The sequence below is a fragment of the Helianthus annuus genome, chromosome 13 (genome assembly GCF_002127325.2).
Source record: "Helianthus annuus cultivar XRQ/B chromosome 13, HanXRQr2.0-SUNRISE, whole genome shotgun sequence".
Lineage (NCBI taxonomy): Eukaryota > Viridiplantae > Streptophyta > Magnoliopsida > Asterales > Asteraceae > Helianthus > Helianthus annuus.
In genome coordinates this window covers 134004549-134010890 of record NC_035445.2, presented here as the reverse complement: position 1 = coordinate 134010890, position 6342 = coordinate 134004549, and positions in this window count along the sequence as shown.

The following is a 6342-nucleotide window of genomic DNA, read 5'->3' as shown; positions in this document are numbered from 1 at the left end:
ACAGTAACCCACATATTACTATTACTAGTTCATGTAATTATCAACACAAACATATATCATCACCAGTGAGCATTTAATAGATACTGACATCACACAACAAGACATGTAATCCAGGACAAAGTATCCTATCCCAGCCATACGTATCAATTCATTTATTAATCTGAATATATGATCATGGCATCAAGTCATCCATCCGTCATGATCATCACTTCATGAACTCATTATACAATCATTATATTACTAGTTTCATACATGATATTGGTTCTAGTTCAATTAATCCACATGCTCCATACCAATTGTCCTACATGAATGGCTCTAAAGATGTGCCCTACGAACTCAACAACAAGATAAAACAGTATCCATCTCACATAAGCTCATACAATTTCACATAATCAAAACATACAGATAACCATCATCCCAAATCATTCATGAACAAACACCTAAAGAAAATCAAATAATACTTAATATGGTATGGATTTACTAACCAGGATGATATCTCACGAAGGGGGAAGGTGTACATTCACTGCCGTCGACAATTAGGGAGAACTAGGGTTTGTGTACTTGTGTTATTATGTTACGTAACTCTGATTATGAACTAATAACTCAATCACAACCACATAGCATTGGGCCGAAAGTTGTTTGAGTATGGGCCGATTTATGTTGAGGCTTAAAAGGATTAGGTTCCAAAAGGAATATGCATTGGGCTTGCTAAAGTCCAACCGTGAAGGAGCAGCCCATACCCACTTCGGGTATGAGTATATTGGCTCATACAAGCCGGTGCGTGCGAGGGTGCGGACCAATTAGAACTAAGGTCCAACCATTCAAATACAAATAACCATTTTTGTTTACGCTATAGCTGAATGATAACATAGCGAGTAATCATCGTAACGTGTGATAAGACGCAGCGCAACAGAATCATACCAGATTAATAGTTACGATACTAACCTCGAAAGTTTGGGTTGTCACATCATCCCCAACTTGAAAGAAATTTCGTCCCAAAATTTGACAAGCTCGCACGAAGAAGTGAAGTAATAAATCAAGATTATTGCGGATTCTGCTCAGGGGTGACATCATCCCCAACTTGAAAAGGGATTTCGTCCCGAAATTCACCAGATTTACCAGGTTTAGACTCGTCATTAGGAAAAAGTTGAGGATATTTGAGTTTCATCTGATCCTCACGCTCCCACGTGAACTCTGGTCCACGTCTAGAGTTCCAGCGAACTCTAACAATCGGAATACGACTATGCTTACGCACCTTGACTTCTCGGTCCATGATTTCAACAGGTTCTTCGACAAACTGCAACTTGTCGTGAATCTTCAGGTCTTGAAATGGCGCAACCAGTGTCTCATCGGACAGACACTTCTTCATCTGAGAGACGTGGAAGACATCGTGAACATTACCCAACTCAGCAGGTAACTCGAGCTTGTAAGCGACTTTACCGATTCGCTCCAAGATTTTAAACGGCCCAACGTAACGCGGATTAAGCTTGTCGCGCTTCCCAAAGCGTACAACGCCCTTCCACGGTGAAACTTTCAACATAACCCGATCATTAACTTCAAACTCCAAAGGCTTTCTACGCTTGTCGGCGTAGCTTTTCTGGCGATCCCGCGCTGCTGCCATACGATTCCTGATCTAAACAATCTTTTCAGAAGTTTTAAGCACGAGTTCAGGACCTGTGATCTGACTGTCACCCACTTCAGCCCAACAGAGAGGAGAACGGCATTTCCGCCCGTACAAGGCTTCGAAGTTTGCCATACAGAGGAACCCATACCCGCTCCATAAAGTAATAAATGCCATCAGACCTCTCTACTCGTTTTTCCATACCCCGCAAGTACTCGGCCTCGATGTTCTCTTCCTTCAAGGCTTCGATCTGTGCGGAACGAATCTGAGCTGGCAAACCAGAGTGTATAGTAAGTTGTAGAGCACGAACACGCTTAGGCTTCGTCTCCTTTCGGCTAAGTGCATCAGTCACAACATTAGCTTTCCCGCGGTGATACTTGATGGCACACTCGTAATCGTTCAAAAGCTCTATCCAACGACGTTGCCGCATATTCAATTCTTTCTGGTCGAAGATATGCTGAAGGCTTCTGTGATCGGTGTAGATGGTGCATTTGGTACCGTACACATAATGCCTCAAGATCTTCAACGCGAAAACCACAGCTCCTAACTCCAAATCGTGAGTCGTATAGTTCTTCTCGTGCACCTTCAACTGACGAGAAGCATAAGCTATCACCTTCTCGCGTTGCATCAACGCGCAACCGAGACCCTGAATCGAAGCATCGCAATAAACCACAAAATCCTCTGTACCCTCCGGTAAAGATAGGATCGACGCACTGCATAATTTCTGTTTCAAAAGCTGGAATGGGTCCTCCTATTTTGTTCCCCAAGAATAAACAACGTTCTTCTGTGTCAAAGAGGTGAGAGGTTGAGCGATCCTTGAGAAATCCTGAATAAACCGGCAATAGTACCCCGCAAGACCAAGAAATTGTCGCACCTCCGAAGGATTCTTTGGTGCCACCCAATTCCTAATAGCATCGATCTTGGCAGGATCCACATGTATACCCATCTCATTAATAATATGCCCCAGAAAGTGTACTTCCCGAATCCAGAAATCGCATTTAGAGAACTTCGCGTAGAGCTGCTCCTTCCTCAGGAGCTCCAAGATAAGACGTAAATGCCGCTCGGGTCCTCCTGGCTCTTGGAGTAAATCAAGATGTCGTCGATGTAGACAATAACGAAGTCATCAAGATACGGTTTGCACACACGGTTCATGAGATCCATGAAGACCGCTGGTGCGTTGGTCAACCCAAACGGCATAACCAAAAACTCATAGTGGCCATACCGCGTCCGAAAAGCTGTTCTGGGAATATCCTCCTCCCTAACTCGTACCTGATGATAACCCGACCTTAAGTCAATTTTAGAATAGAAACTTGACCCTTGCAGCTGGTCAAACAGATCGTCGATACGTGGCAAAGGAAAACGGTTTTTGACCGTCACCTTGTTGAGCTCGCGATAATCTATGCACATCTGAAATGACCCATCCTTCTTCTTCACAAATAACACAGGGGCTCCCCAAGGCGAAGAGCTAGGTCGGATAAATCCCCTATCCAACAGCTCTTGGAGCTGATTTGACAATTCCTGTAATTCCCCTGGCGCAAGACGATAAGGAGCACGAGCAATCGGGGCTGCTCCTGGCATGAGGTCGATCTGAAATTCTACCAGACGATGTGGGGGTAGACCAGGGAGTTCTTCAGGGAACACATCAGGAAACTCACGAACTACAGGAAAATCCCCGATCTTCCTCTCATCAGACTACGAATCAGTAACAAGGGCTAACATAGCAGGATAACTCTTACGCAGACACTTCTGAGCCTTCATTGCCGAAATAATGCTAACTGTGGCACCACTACGATGACCCTGAACCGATAAGGATTCTCCACTAGGGATAGGAACTCGCACGATTTTCTCTTTGCAGAGGATTTCTGCCTGATGCTTGGACAACCAGTCCATACCAATAACCACATCGAAACTTCCAAGAGTAATAGGGAGTAGGTCAATGTCGAACACTTGACCCATGAGGTCGAGTTTGCACCCGACAAGTACGTGTGAAGCTTCAATAGTTTTACCATCAGCTATCTCAACTATGTGATTAGTTACAAGTGGTGTAGGACTCAACCCTAACTGACGACTGAATCCCATTGATACATAACTCCAATTGGCACCAGAGTCGAATAAAATAGAAGCAAATATACCATTTAATGAAAACGTACCAGTCACTACGTTGCCGTCATTCAGTGCCTCCCCAGCTCCAATAGTAAACCCGCGCCCGCGCGCACCGTTTCCCCCATTGTTCCCATTGTTGTTCCCAGCATTGTTGTTATTCCCATTGTTATTACCACCTGCATTTTGATTCAGCTGAGGACAGTCTCGCTTGATGTGGCCCTCAGCACCACATTGATAACAACCCTTATGAATACCCTGACCCTGCTGAGTCTGCTGCCTACCCTGCTGCTGTGACGACTGCTGTGGGTTCGGGAGTGAAACCCTACAATCCCTGGCCATGTGCCCTGTCCTATTACACCTGTGGCATACTCGAGTACAGTGCCCCCGATGATGATAATTGCACTTGCTGCACTTCGGAAGCTTCCCCGCATAGGTACTCTGCCCTGAACTATTACCCAGATTCTGATTCACCGAAGACGACTGACTGAAGCTACGATTGCTGCCCGTGTCTGGCCTTTTCTGTGACTGCACTGAGTTGGATGCCTTGTCCATATCATTCCACTTACGCTTGCTGTCTGTGGCAGGAGTAGTAGTTGTAGTAGCGGCAGTAGTAGCAGTGGTAGTAGAAACACGCGGTGGTAAATCCCCGCTCTCCACCTCCTGATCAGTGATTTTATGGCCAAACATACGATCTGAGTCAGGTTATTGAGGTTTGCGGCAGTGAACAAACCCTTCACTCGTGGGGGTAATCCCTTGATGAACAACTCAATTCTTCGAGGCATAGGTCGGGATAAATTCGGACACAAGTCAGCCAACTCATATGACCGCTTCACGTATGCTTCAATCTCCGATCCCACCATTTTCAGATCATAATACTCATTTTCTAGTTTCTGTATCTCGTCACGAGGACAATATTCCTCCCTCATCAACTCCTTAAAGCCGTCCCACGTAGTGGCGTTCGCCGCCTCGATGCCCAACAGCTGAACCTGGGCATTCTACCATATCAAGGCACCATCCTCGGGCATGCCCGCAGCATACTTCACTCTGTCCCCAACCGGGCAGTTACACATCGCGAATACAGACTCTGCCTTTTCGAACCAACGCACGAGTCCTACAGCCCCTTCAGTCCCACTGAAGGTCTGCGGCTTACAGTCCATAAAGGTTTTGAACGTGCAAACAGGCGGATGGTGCGGATTCTGTTGCACCTCTTGACCTATTAACGAAAGAACATAAAACAAACAGGTAAGACTCAAGCATGCGACACAAGGATAAGGAGTGTTTGGTACACATCGTACCAGCCTGATAAGCCGCTAAGGCTTCAGCCACGCGAGTGTTGATGAGATCTGTTAACTCAGCTTGAGTCATAGCAATATGGCCACGTCCACTATTTCGGCCTCCTCTACGCCCACTCATGATTCTATATAAGAGAAGGGAAAATTTAAAATGCAGTTCAAGTAGGAGTCAAATATTACTATGGTCTCCACAGGTTTCTGGGTCCTAATACATTGTCAACTAACAAAGCGGAGTCCCTTTGTCACACTTGTCAAGTTTCACTGGTACTCACATGCACCCCACATTATTATTATGTGTGCACCCACAATAAGAACCCAATTTGCATGTTCATCTCAGCTCCACTCAATTCGTGTTAGAAAGATTCCCCGAATTCAAACAATAAAGCAGGTGATGCCACAACATAGATCATGAAAGTTCAAGAAAAGTTGCACTCTTAAAACACGTAACGTGGGTTATCATCATATAAGTTCATACTGTTGTGCTAAATGTGCATTGACATGTAATGTTATCTAATAGCAAATACTAGAGATACTGTGCAATAGTAAATAAGAGACGAACCTTGCAGTCTGGAGCTGAGTGTCATGGTCAATTTCGGATCAGTAAGGTTATAGTCTGGTTTTACAAAAACGTTTTAAAACCAAGTTCACTATAACCAGTGGCTCTGATACCAAACTGTCACACCCCCCAGAATACCACCTAGGGAGTGTCCCTGCTAGGCGTGTGCCAAACAAATAACGAGCCACCAATCATATTGAACTCATGATAAGTTTGTAGATAAATACCAAATATTTAAGAATTGTGCCAATAATAAGTTTAATAAATCCCAATAAGTTCAGCGGAAGCAAAATAGAAAACTAAAGTCAACAATGTCAATAAACCAAGTTATAATATCAAGATCATCCCATGAATCTCCTCAGTCGACCCATGACCACTTGTCACACCCCGATATTCCACGTATCACCGGTGGGCCCGGTGGGGAGTATAGTGACGTAGTTGATATCATCATGGTCAAACATACACAGAATAGCACAGCGGAAGTCTTGGAATATAAAATATTATTACAAACTCAAACGTCTGAAAATATCAAAGTATTTATTATAGACGAGTCTATAATATCAATCCACAGGAGGATCATTACGGAATGTATAAAATGAAGCTTAACAGACTTTATGGCATCTTTAAGGATTTGCAAGATCCTCTTTTTCGACACCGAGCAACTCCCAGCCTATTACGAGTAGTACCTGCCACTTAGCCTTTTGAAAATACGTCAGTTTTCACTGGTAAATACAATTTAACCGACTCATTTGAAAAGAGTTTATGAAAAT